Consider the following 14,131-nt stretch of genomic DNA (forward strand, 5'->3'; position numbering starts at 1 on the left):
CAAGGTCTATATATTGAATATTGTAAAGTAAGCAGACTTGGTAAACACTAAGAAAATAACAAAACAGAATGCAAAATGTGAAAGTAGAATATTTAAAATTGATAAATGATATATTGCAGCCAACACACTGTTACTGATAAATGTCATTGAGTCAGAAAGTCCAGCAGGTTTTGAATGGGAATTACATTTTTGTTATTATGAAATAGAAATATTACAGAAATGAAGAAAAGCAGGATGAATCACATTCAATGTTTGTCATATATGTCATTTGGTCGGGAGGAAGGTGTAGAACAGTATCCATTACTAATACACCATGTCTACAATACTTCATGAATAATACGAGAACATCACAAGAACGTAACATCCTTACTGTCTGCTGTAACACAGCAATACCCAAGGTCTAATCCAAAGTTCACTGAAAATCAATAAAAAGATTTTCAGTGACTTCAGGATGCTTGGGATCAGTTAGTGCAGACGTAAGGGAATGCTTATGCTACTCTTGCCCCTAATAGCTTTTCTAATTAATGCTTGGTTGAAAGGACCTCTCAGAAGTGGTTGCAGCAACCCCATGATAACCAAAATGCCAACTGCTGTGGAAACATCAGTTTGGGTTTACCCAGACCTGGATGCAACCCTGTGTTACTTACTACCGAGAGAGTAAAAAGCAGTTAGATCTCAGCTACTACTGAGGGACCTATGAACCAAACAATTCTCGCAATCTATGAGGACATTCAGATGAATTCCTCTTCAGTGTCCTCACGTATCTTCGTAAGGACATACTTAAGCCTGAGACGTAGCTAGCATTTGAGTCCCTACTTCACTGCTATGCAGATCTTAGAAAACACACTTGGGCCCAAGCTCAGGTATTGGGCAATATACAGATTGTGATGGAAATATACAGAGTGTGATGGAAAATATAATGGGTAATATAATGGTTCAAGTTCCTACATGATTTCTTGCTGCTGACATTTTTGGAGTATGAATGGACTGCAGATGAAGAGGGTCATGTGTGTTCAACCCAGGTTCCTTGCTGTATAATGCAATAGCTTGAAGCAAAAGAAACTAAACTACCAAAAGAAACATTCCTCCTAAGTTGGTGCAGACAAAGCCACTTTATTTTGGGGGCTGGAGAGGAGAGGGAAGAGTCATCTGGAGACAAAGCATGCTGTGTCATTTGAGCCAAAGATAATCTTTGGCCCCAATTTAAAACATGCAGCCTGCAAGAATACCAGACTTATCAAGAAAAAATCTCTAAGAACATGTTAGCTTGTGCTAAGAGATAGCTGGAATACCGAAAAGTTTCTTCAAGAAATGAGCTTTATGCTGCAGTTGTCAATGTAACACAGACCGTGTAATGATTAATAGTGTCATTAGAGAAAAAAACATTGTGTTTTCTTGCTTGCCTACGTTAGATTTATTCTACTGCTACACTGTGCACTTAAGTTTCAGAGAAATTAGAGTTGTGTGAAACTACTGGCAAATGAGAGCTCAGCAATGCTCTCAGAATTTTCTCACCACTGTACAAAGCACCATCCCGTTGCCTCCAGAAAAGATTATTACATTTATTGTCATATTAACTGAAATGAAGTGCAAGACAAGGCACTTTTAAATCTTCATATACAATATCCTTGGGGAGGAAATATACCAAGGTCTGGCCTTACTTTTAAAGACAAAAGAAAGCTCAAAGAAGGGCTACAAGTCATAAAGTCATAGAAATAAATGTGCTATTTAATTGACTTCTTCTTAGAAATTAGATTAATTTTTTTTTTTCATATCCTAAATGAGACATTTGGTGTTAGGTCTCAGACTGAAGTCTACATTACTACATAAGACCATGGATTTGCATATAAGTTAAGGTAAGAACAAACAAACAAACAAAACTCCTGCAAAATAAATAAAACAGTATTCTTTTTCATTACTAAAGAAAAGGATATGATATTTCCTATTTGCCATTACCATATCCATAAATCTGAAATATTGGTGCTATTTTTCATACAACTGCAGTTAAGGAGGCTAAAAAGGAACATCGCCTGCAGAAGAGGCAGTCCATTCTGGAACACACCTGAGGCCAGAACTCAATGTCTATCATAAGGATGTGTCCTTATCCACATATCACATCCACATATCACGTGTCTTCAGTTTAAGACTTAAGCATCCACCCATTGCACTAGCTGATGTTCATTACGTAATTCAGTCCCAGACAAAAAAACACTTCATTCCCAGATATAAAAATTTACAAGATCCTCACTTCCACATATGGTATTTTCTTTCCTTCAGGAGATATGGGTATGTGAGACCAGGACACTCAAAAACCTGCACTCTTACAGAGAATCACTTCCTCCAGCTAATACAAAACATGGCATTCTCCTAAATATCACCAACCTTAGCATTTAACCACCTAACTCTGGACTGTAGAATTTTATCCATTGGTCTGAAACATACATTTGAACCTTTTTAAAGTGCCTAAGCCCTTTCTATGTACACACACACACACAAAAAAAATCCCCCACGCAAAGGTGTAGAACACCCTTTTACTTCAAAGTGCTATAAAAGGAAGATGCTGTTCATCCTCTTTTATTCAAAACCTCAGAGAACACCACAAATTTTATAGTATGCAGAAGAGAGCTGGAAGGCCAGAGTCACGTTCCCTTCTCTAGCTGACAGCATGTAAGCCATTTCTCCACAAAGAGAACAATCTCTTAGGCCCGGTAGACATCTATGTATAGACTGTTCTATGCAATATGCATAAAACATAGTCTATGCAAAATAGACTGTTCTATGAAAAGTTAAACAGCAAGAAGGACAGATATATGGGAGCAAGAAAGTCCCATCCCAGAGCAATTCACAGCAGGGCGGCACAACTACACTGCATCAGATAGCAAGTCCAGCTACCATGACAGATCCGCCTTGCTCCATTTTTGTCTGGAGTTGTGGGATCTGTTTTTTGAAAGCACTGTGTGTGGAGATCACTAGACTAATTTTGAGTTACTATTATGTCCAGCTGTCTAGTCCCCTACGTAGGTGTTTGACAACACCATCTGCTCTGATCCCAAATCTGAGGCTCTCATATCTCTTTCCAATCCCTCTGGCTATTGGAAGCCCCTCAGCTGTCCAACCTCCATAACCTATTTTCCAACTGTATGCAACCACTTCAACATTTCCAATCCTCAAGTACACTTTATTTCTCTCTACTGAATACCCCTGCCTTCTTAGCCTCCTCTTCCATTTTCCACACCCTCTGTCTTACCCCACCAACCCCAAACTCCTATTTCTTTATCCCTTCCACCTTCTTTCCATGTACCACCAACCCTGTTTTCTTCACCTCTCAAGCCTTCTGTCCCACTGACTCATGCAGAAGTGCTGGAGGCAGGATGGATGCAATTGCTACACAAGCTACAGCACTTAGGAAGGGAGATTACAAACTCAGAAATGACTTACTGAAGGACAAGAAATTATCAGACAACAGTAAGAAATTATCAGGCAACAATAAGAAACTATCAGGCAACAACAGCTCAGTGACAATGACACATGTTCACACTATTACCTCACAGAAAACAGGAGGTGGTTTATCTCTTAGTGAAGTGTATCACATTTACTGTGGGGTGGTATTGTATCCCTGGGCAGTTACCAGGATAAGATTTCTTTATGTGTGCACACAGCTTGCTTTGTTGTCAAACCAAATTATCACGCATCACATGAGTGGTAAAATCAGGTACCACACTTGATCTTAGCACCCCACTTCCTCTCTTTTGACAATTACCAAGGATGGGGTTGAAAGGAGAAACTAGAGCAATTCACAGAAATGAAAACAATTTTCTGGTCCAACAGCCAGAAGAATGATGTGGATTACCACTAAGGAGTGACATGGAAAAGAAATAGCTTAACAGTGTGTGAAACAGTTTGCAGGATCGATCCAAATTACCAGTGTAGCTGTACACTAAATGTAACTCTGGTGCTAATTACCATCTGAGCCTTGAGAAACTAGATTTTTGACATATGCAGCTGAAATGGCAGTCAGTAACAACTTACGCACCTATGTGATAAAATTTCCTGCATTTAAATTCTGAATTTCATAACTAAAAAGAAAAAAAAAATCCAAAAATGTTTATGAAAGTTCTCTTAAGAGCAAAATCCATTAGAGAACAATTCTTGCTAGCATTATATTCTGGCACCAACTATTGATGCTGATCACTTTTATTTCAACAATAGAAATTGGATATTTTTCATATTTTTCATTAGTTCTTGCCTGCTTAACAGGATTTCATTTAGGAAGTATGTGAAATGGCCTCTGTTACTGTTGAACAACTGGCTACATACAAAACTTAGCCTCAGATATCAATAATCGTTTCATACCTTTTGCTGCTTTTGGACTGCATTCTTGTTTAGTAAGATGGACGGCATCTTAGTCTGTAAGCAGTAGCTGCACAATAATGTACTGCTTGAATGTGGCTATGACTACTTTATTATCTTCCTGAATATGGAATACTTTTGCAGTGTTATGTCTCAGTTCACAGAAAGTACTATATATATCCATACTTTCAGAATAAATGGCTTGTTTTAGACAAGAGATTGTTTGTACAATGTCTTATGTGTCAGTCCACAGAAAAATTCATAACTGTTTACCTGCACTGAAAGCAGAGATGATTGACATTCCATATATAGTGAAAAAGGCATACCAATCTAAGTAGAATTATACGCAAATATCAATTTCTGAAAGATGAGGATGGAAATAGCTACAGAAAATCTTACCTTATTTGACCTAAAGCCCTCAGAAGCCTATATAACTTTCTTAAAGTATATGCATGAACTGACTGCAGATTTATTATAATTTTGAAAGTCACATAAGACACAAAATCCAGATGGTTTTGCTTTCTTTGATCTAAAGTGGTAAAACTGATGATGACTCATGCATAAGCACTGTAATTTTTCACACTCAGCATTGAAGATTCATAAGTATCCAACCAACATAAAAGTTGGATTTCCAGCATAGCTGCAACACTCAAGTACAGAGTAAGCAAACAAATGCAAACACATTTTGTGCACGTGGTAAACAAAATCAGAGTCTGAGTCTTATGAGGCGTTGGAACCAGGGCAGCAACTGAAGGCTGCATCCTGCTTACCTGGGGAACCATGAGATGTGGAAAAGTCACATGTAGTTCACAAAGAGAAGACAATCAGTGGCTTCCCTGGGGTCCTACTGATCAGTTGAGAAATAGGGGTGGGCTGGGTGTGCAGCTGGATGGTGGAGGTGGTTGGTGCTTGACAGCTTGCTTCCTCATGCTGTTGAGCATTTACTGAGCAACCCCTGCTCCAGCTCAGCCAGCTGCCAGTCACATCCATGCAGTCCTGGCATAGGAATTGCTCTTGAATTTTTCACAAAGTCACAAACAGCTTGTCAACCACAATTGAGCTCTTGTGTCATAGATGAATGGAAATAGCCTGCCTAAAGTTCATTTTGTCTAGAGAGTGACTGATCCCACCAAAAGCTTTGGCAAGCTTTTCTTCCCCTAGGTTTTCTAAAATTTTTTAAAATGTTTATTTAGCCTTTGTTAATACTGTCATCAATAGCAAACACTAAACCATTTGATTGAGCCTCAGTTGGTAAACTACAAAACATTATTTATTTCACAATTAAATACATCAGATGCTCTGCAGCTATCAGATCTTGATTATAGAGTGCCTGTATTTCCAGTCAATGCTCAAGGCACCAAGTTGGATGCTCAAGGCAACATCCAACTTCAACTCATTGAAGTCATGCTCCTTGTACTTTTCCCCCACCCCAGTGCGAGCTAAGGCCACAGTCCATCAGGATATACCTGCTCCAGCATGGGCTCTCCATGGGCTCCAGTTCCTGGGGGAAATAACGACCTGCACTGTCAATGGGGTCCTCCATGGGCTGCAGTCTGTGTATCTGCTCCACCATGGTGTCCTACAGCAGCTACAGAGGAACCTCTGCCCTGGTGCCTGCAGCACATTTTCCCTTGTTCTTCTCTCAGGTTGGTGTCTTGTAGGGCTGTTTCTCACCCTTTTTCATGGCTGCCAGGCAGCGTTTTGCTTTTTTTTCCCCCACGGTGACATTGCTATCTTGGTTGTGTGGCCCAGCCATGCCCAGTGGTGGGGCCACAGGAGCTGTTTGGAGCCAGGTGGGGCAGCCTTGACCTCACCTCCTAGAGCAGCCCCACAGCACCTGGGCACCTGCACCCACACACTGGAATTTCAAATGTTTTGGTCATGCTCTATTTTTACTCAGCAATTATAGTTCAGGTATCCAACGATTGATAAGCAAACTTCAAAGTTATCTGAAACTGATAAACAAAACTCAAGATAAATTATCTTTAAATAGGTGTTAAATAACATATACAACACCTATATACAATTCTAGTTCAATTTAGAACTGCAGAGAAAAGTCACACCTCAAAAGCTTTGAGTGAAGCTGGTAGAAGATAAATGTTTACATTTATGTAATAGTTTTACACATGTTCGAAAAAAAGTCAATACGTGGGGAAAAAAGATGGATTGCTCCATACATCAGCAGGCCTTTGTCATCCTATAGGTGTTTTGTCAAAACTGAGAATAGATTTTTTTTGTGTCTGTGTGGTACTGTACTACCTGAAAAATTAGGCAGAGAAAAACCTGGCTCAAATATGATACTGCCATCATGAAGGGAGAGCTGCTACACTATAATGGCTATTGCAGGCAATGTTCTTCAGAAACCCTGAAAAGGCAAAACACCCCAAAAGTGACAAAAACAAGCCATCAGTTTTTGCCTGAAATGGTTTTCCATCATTTTTCAAGTGCTGAAATGAAAGACTGTGGTTCTCTGTCTCCCTCCTTTTGAAAAGTGTGAAGATAAGGTAAATAAAGGATAGATGCTAGCATCTGAGCCCAACAAGGGCAACTGAAAAAGTTAAAATGCAGAGAGAGGAACAATTAAGGACAGGAACCAGTAATCCAAGAAGAAATTATGCAGGCAAATGGAAAAATATGTTTTTATATTGAGTGTGTGTGGCTGTTTTGCTGTCGTCAAGACCCTGTACAAGCAAATCTTTTGAGAACTTATCTACTAATGTTTCTGTAATCTACTTGTAAATAAAACACATAGGCTTTTTCATAATTAGCAGCAAAAGTAATTCACTTTCTGTCAGGATTGAGTCTGCATGACTTCTTTTAGGCCAGAGCTCAAGCTCAGAGATGTTGGAATTGTTGGTTCAAATTCATAGAAAGATTTGGCTACCGCTGCCAACTACTGGACACTTCCATCAACTGGACTTTGATTTTAACAGAAACACGGTGATCAGGCCTAATAAAACATCTTTTTAGATGATAAATCAATAAGATTGTGCTACTCAATTCTAAATGATAAGATGGTTAATAAGGGTGTGTGGCTTAACAGTGCTTTGTAAACTCGTAGCAGTGTTCTGTCCCTTTCCTATTATTTCCTCAAAAATGAAGCAAAGCTCAGCAGCAATGCCATTTGCTTCCTGTGGGTTCATGCACTGTGTTACTAATAAATGCTCAATAAATAAAGCAAATGTTCAGACTGGTATCCTCGGTGATGTAACATTGCCTTGTAAGCACCAGTAGCTCTTCTCTTCAGTTCTCTTCTTTTCCTCCACAGCTCCTGGGCTCTTTGGTTCAACTAGGGAATAGCAGCAACATTCTGCTGCCACAGTTCTTTACCCAGCACTGCATTTTCATCATCTTCCTCTTGGAAGAACAGCTCCCCATGGAGGAAAGCACAGCAAAGCTCCCTGGAGAGAAAGAATGCCTTTCAGACACAGAAAACACAGCCGTTTGCTCTTTTGAGTGCATCTATGTTATTGCTTCAGTTTGAATTGGGAGTGCAGTCCCGGAGTGCTTTTCCCAGTCATCCTTAATGACCATTCACATTACAGAGGGGTCCCTGAACACTGGAATTTGATTCCTTTTGAAGCTGCATAAGGGTAGTTTTTTTTGGCATTTTAAGGGTTTTTGCTAGTGTTTCAGATTGGACAAAACAAATACATGGAAAATGCCAGGGCCTGGATGTTAGTAACTTGCCCTTTTCTGATTTTTATGAAGTCCAAAAAAAGGAACCTGGCTTTTTGTTTCAAGGCACCAGACAGTAAATCATGGAGAAACAACAGTTCTTTAAAAAAACTGCTGCAAGACATTTTATAATGGAAAATTCTGGTTATCTTAAATACAGGTCTCACCACTTCTTCCCTTACCATGCAGAGTTTAAAAATAATACAACAGAGCTTGCTGATTCACTTCAAAAGAAATGCTGCTGTGCTGAAAGCATAATTGGAACATTACTACCCAGAATAAATTAATATACCAGAGTTAGGAACAATTGAAAGGTGGTGGGAAGATGCTGTAATAGAAGTTGCAATTCTCTTCTAGTTAGAACAGTCTTTGTCACAACTTTTATTTTAAATAGATGATAAATGAAACAGACTCTAAGCACTGGATTTTTCAGAAGAGTTCAGCAAGCCATCAACGTTTAGACATCAAAGTAGCTGGACAGGTTTTCCACCGAGCCCAGATCTGGAAACTTCAGGGCACCAAGCTCTTTGGAGCATGAAGGTCCACTGGGTTTCTGAGCTTTTGGAAGCGTTAATAAAATATTGCCAAACATAGTTCTAGCCTGAGGACTTAACTAAACTCCCAGATGTCATTCTCCTCTACATTTTCTTGTGCCTACTCTTCTATGATCAGCTTTTCTGAAGCAGTCTGTGTATTAGTATGCACAATGTATAGCGTGGTTGCCTATTCAGGCAGTAGTTAGTACCCAGAGCTGTCAAAGGCAGATCTGCCACTGCCTTTCTTAAAACCCTCTCTGGTTTGGATCTAGCTACGACATTGATGGGGGTAGCATGGTATCTCTAAATGCATCAGTTTATTTTCTAGATGATACTAGCCTTTTGCAGCTTACAAGTTAACAAATTTTAAATACATCTTAGAGTCTACAAATAACAAGCATCTATTTTTATATCTTCATATTACCCTTCACTTAATTTCATATTAAATTTCCTTTGTCTAATTACATTTTTGTAATATAAGAAAGATTATCTATTCCCTAACAATGCTCTCTCTGTATCTCATTAGTCAGGTAGCTCAAATTGTTAATAAGACATTAGAAATAGCAACATTGTGCTATTGTAGTGCTCTATTTTATTTCTCTCCCCTAATGGAAAAATGCCTTTTCAACATTAGTAATTTATGTAGATTTGTCTAGTCATAAAAATAAGAACTTTTGGAACCAAAATTAAAAATTAATTTATTAATAATTTATCTCAGTTCTAATCCTTTCTTGTGAAGATATCTTGCACATCATTCATTCCAGACAGCACAAATCAGTGAAAGCCTTTTCGTATTTCTCTCACAGTAATCTTTAGAACAATGGAAGCAAATCAACTGCATTGTTTTCTTCTCAGGTGTCCGAGTGCATATGATAGAATTAGATAAGACTGTTGGTTATGTATCGCAGGTATCTGTAAGCTGTTTTTCAACTCAGCTTCTAAATACTTAAGGGAAAAAGAGATTTTTTCAAGTAGGTAGTTGTATCATCTTTTTGAGAAACGTAATGCTAAGTCCACATTACTGTTTGTCAGGGTCAGATTCTGAAACTCAGAAAAATGTAGAAAAATAAAATAATGTGGAAAAGACCTGCCAGCAAGACAGCAATATTTTACAAGAGTGCTTATCACCAACAGGAATCAGTCAGCAAATAACCAAAATATACAGTAATACATGCTCACGTGCACTTGCACTGTTCATCATCACTATGACTACAAAGTTCCTCACAGTTCAGTGTCTTTCATTTCAATCTTAAACTGAAATAAATCAGGGACGTGACAAATCCATTTATCTCCTTATTTGTCAGAACCGGCGGCTCCGGCAAGCGCCAGCTGCAGTGCATCTTGCTGTGCCAGCCTTGCTGTGGCCGGCATCTCAGCAATGCGGGGAGGTCTGTCAAGCCACCCATCAAGGAGCTTTCAAACTCTGCCCGACGCCAAAAATTAAGGCCTGTGTGGCAGATGAAGTTTCCTCTTCCTTCCTAGCCCACCATCTGCCTTGCAGAGGGGGTTTTAAGAAAGGCAGTGGAGGATCCAGCTTTGACACCTCTGAGTACTGCAGGTTCCCAGAAGGCAAATAGAAGTTGGGTTTTCATCCCACCTGGTGGTGCACAGTGAGATGAAAGGAACACTGAATCCACCTCTGAGACACATGCATTGATTTGTTCTTTTTGGTTCTCTGGGTAGCAAGCCTATTCTCTTCACATTTGCAAGCATTTGGAGCAGCACGGCCTCAACATATGGGTCTTATCCTGGAAGAGGATGTGCAAACTGGGATGAAAAAAAGGGAGGACATCCTGGTGGGGTGGAAGCCTTATGTATGAGGAGGCTATAAACGAGTGCATATGCACACTGGAGGTCAAATTAAAAGCACCTTGTTTCTTAGCATAAGAACAACTAAAGCATTTTCTCCTTGGTTACAGTGAACATACGTGGCTCTGAGCTCATCCCAATCGCAGCTATGCCAGAGGAACAGCGTAAAGAGACTTGGACAGCCCTTCCACTACTTATTCCCAGGAACTGACTCTTGCTAAAAAAGACTGTGTGTATAGGAGGATGAAGGCACTTCTGTGCAAACTTTCAAGCATTAGCTTCCTTGTCCACAGCCGGTGCAAGCCAGATGCATATCTGGGATACTGCAACCAATACATCTATCTGAAAAACATATTTTCCTGCACACTAAAATTTATTTCAAAGTAATGTATGTAAGTAATACAGATGTTGCACATTTCAAACACCACAAGAGATATAAAAATAGAATTTAAAAAGTGTGATATAACCTCTAGCTCAATTTAAAGCATAATGCTGAATAAACAAAAACATTTCTCATCCCAATAATAGAGCCTTGAAAGTGGATTACATCTTATCATCATTACTGCAGATTCATACAAGTGTTCTTTTAAAAATTAGTTATCTCAATGATACCGGTCACTAATCAATGAGAGATTAAAAATGCTCCATAAAATTTAACCTAACTACAGCAATGATTTTCTCGCTTTCCCTCAGTCTTCATATGAAAGTTCATTTTGTGCAGAATTGAAATTCATAACACAGTCCAGAAGCAGTTCTCTTTCCTTCAGTAGCAATCCCATTGTCAGTCTCCACATGACATTCAAAACCACGTTGTGCTATTCCAGAAAGAATATAAATATCCAGAGCTGTGTCAACAATAAGTCCACTACATATTATGCTACTAGCTAGGCATAGAAAGCGCTTTGGTAGAATATGTTGTTTTAGCACAATCTGCAGTTTTTGAGACTCTGATGCAAATCCATTTCTCCCTTTGTAAAAGCAAGGAGCGTAGCAAGTTCAGGGTCTTGTGAAGAAATACCCATTTCATCCTCACAAGCATCAATAGCATCCATGACCTGATGAAGAACAAAGGGATTAATGATACTCTGAAAATTAACTATGACTTATGTTGGTATCCACAAAATCAGGTCTCTCAGGGACAGGAGAAATAATACAATTAAAATAACATTTAATTGCATCTCTTAGGACTGCACAATAATCATATAGTATCTGCATTTCCCACTATGTGAGATGTAGTGCATCTCACTTAACAGTTTTAGTCAGTGCTTTTATATTGATTGATATGTATCAGCCAATTTAGCCTGTTCTCCACTCAAAAGCAATTAGTGCCACTTCCCAACACAAAACCCATATCCCAGGGCAGGGAGAAGTACTTTGAACCTTGCAACTTCAGAAGCATTTGTGATACAGGGGAAAGTTCCAAATGGGAAAATTGCCTGTAATTGATACTATCCTCCAAAACTCACTGAATATGCATCCTACTGCTGCCTGTATTATCTACAAAGGAACCCTGACTATTAAATATAGAGGGTGCTGCTTCAAGAGCATACGCAAACGCTGCAGGTTTAATATGTTTCCATCAGCCATATGCCTCTGAAAAGGAGGATGTGGGCCCCCCCACTCCAGGCAAGTGTTTGAGATATTGTGAAATGTTAGGAGACAATGGGGGCCCCCAAGACTTAAAGCCTGTTCCCACAGAGGGTGGCAGAGCAGGCAAAAAGAGGAGGAAAGCTCTGCAGCCTGGTAGTGGCCAGGGAAGCCTGGTTTGCAGAGCCCCACCACCAAAACCTGGCCCCACTGCCTGGGGAGTATCCTGCAAAAGGAACTCAATCTTTAAGCAGAACATACTTTTAATCTGTCAGAAGCAGGTGATCTTTGAGGAAATTTGAGCAATATATCTTTCTAGTGGAAAAGAAGTAAAATTTCTCGAGGGGGAACTGGGGCAGGAGGCATGGTTGCATGCAATCAAATCATGTGATTGCAGCAAGTCAAGAGATCGGTGCTACCTGCAAAAAGCTATATTCATCTCCTATCTTGCCAAGCAGAAATTTCACCATTGATATTAAGGGACTACTTATTAAATCACTTTGTCAAAAAGATTGAAGCTGAATTCAGACTTTTATTACCATTGCATAATCAAATGGTAGGAAATGCTTGGTTCAGCTAGCTTTTATTATTATTATTAATTTATTTTATTTTTTTTTGAACAGGCAAGCCATTGTTAAATCTTCCTAATTCACTACAACACCTCCATTAGGCATCTGCCAAAAGCACTGTTTTTCCAGGTGTGCCCTCACCAAGGTGCACCAGCTGCCTCTCATCAGATGGCATGATGTTTCCCCCCACGGGCCTTGTTTTTATCTTGAAAACTTCCAGCAGACAGACAGAAATGCATAGAGCAGGAGAAACAATGCTCTGACCAGTTTAAGTCCCTAATAGTCTCATATTTCTGGATACAAATGTAATCATATTAGACAAGTTCCTATGGAAATTTATTCATTTGCCTTTATTATCCACCAAAGGAGATTTCACGAGGTTCTGGAAATCCAATAAACCTCCATTTATAAGTCATGGCTTGCAAATACTTAGTGATGTGCTCCACTGGAAAAAGCATATTACTATGTTAATGGACACACACTGGGCTTCCACGAGATTCGGAAGTTCTTTGTGAGTTTTTTGTGGAGAAACAAGATAAGAGTATGTTATCATTTAAGAATGTCATTATTCCAGACCCTAATCTCTCATTAACCTGAGAATGCATTAAGTTAGAGTTGGTAACTTGCCTAATTCTTATTTTATATGCTGCAATCACTGGGCATGTTAAAAAAATACACAACTTTTCTGTTTCTCATTGTCCTTGGCAGTTATTTTTTTTTCTAAGTGTATAGTTTCATATTAACATAAAGATAATGTAATTGCTTTTTGTGCTTATAAGCATTACGTATAATGTGGAGCAAGAACAATGTAATCTGTCTCTTTTGTGTAAAACATCATTAAAATAGCTAGGAAAATGAAGGTTGGACAGTTTGGTGATAATACAAGCATAAGAAATATAGCCATTGATACGAACGCATATGGCTATGCTTGAGAAGGCTAGCTAGCTGGATAATGATAGAAATCAACTTGCAGCACCACGGAAATAGTTAATAAACTTTGAAAAGTTATGCAAAACTAGAGTGCAAGAAGAGCAGAAGGCCGGAGAAAATTAGGCTGGGAAATGTAATGCAATATAGCAATAAAGAAAAGCTTATGCAATTCTGAATTACGCACTGTCACAGCACAGGGAGGTAATATTCCCTTTCTGTATGTCTTTAGTGGGCTGACAAGCAGTGTGCTGCATTCACTTGTGTGCTTCTGTAACAAAAATTAAAACAAAATAAAATTGAAATTACAGAGCCCCTTGACAAAAATGTTTGAGAATATTTTACTATATAATGTACTACTAAAACCAGTCAGTGGGGACAATTAAATGCGGCATAAAGCATGTCATTCTTTAATCTGCTTTTATGTTTTGATTAAGAATTGCAGATAGCAATGTGAAGGGTATTCTCAAAGCAAGGGGCATAATTGGCAAGATCCCTAGTAGTCATTAACTGAAGATTATACTTAAACTAAATACCCATCTGATTCAGAAGACAGAAATCTGTTGGGGCCATACAGCTCAGGTTCGGTGAAATATACTATATTTTTGCCTTTGAGGATGCCAAAAGCTAAAAGAAAAATTTAAAATCTGCTTTCTTTTATGGAGCTAGTGAAAG

This window comes from Aythya fuligula, chromosome 2 (assembly GCF_009819795.1).
Source record: "Aythya fuligula isolate bAytFul2 chromosome 2, bAytFul2.pri, whole genome shotgun sequence".
In the NCBI taxonomy this organism is placed as follows: Eukaryota; Metazoa; Chordata; class Aves; order Anseriformes; family Anatidae; genus Aythya; species Aythya fuligula.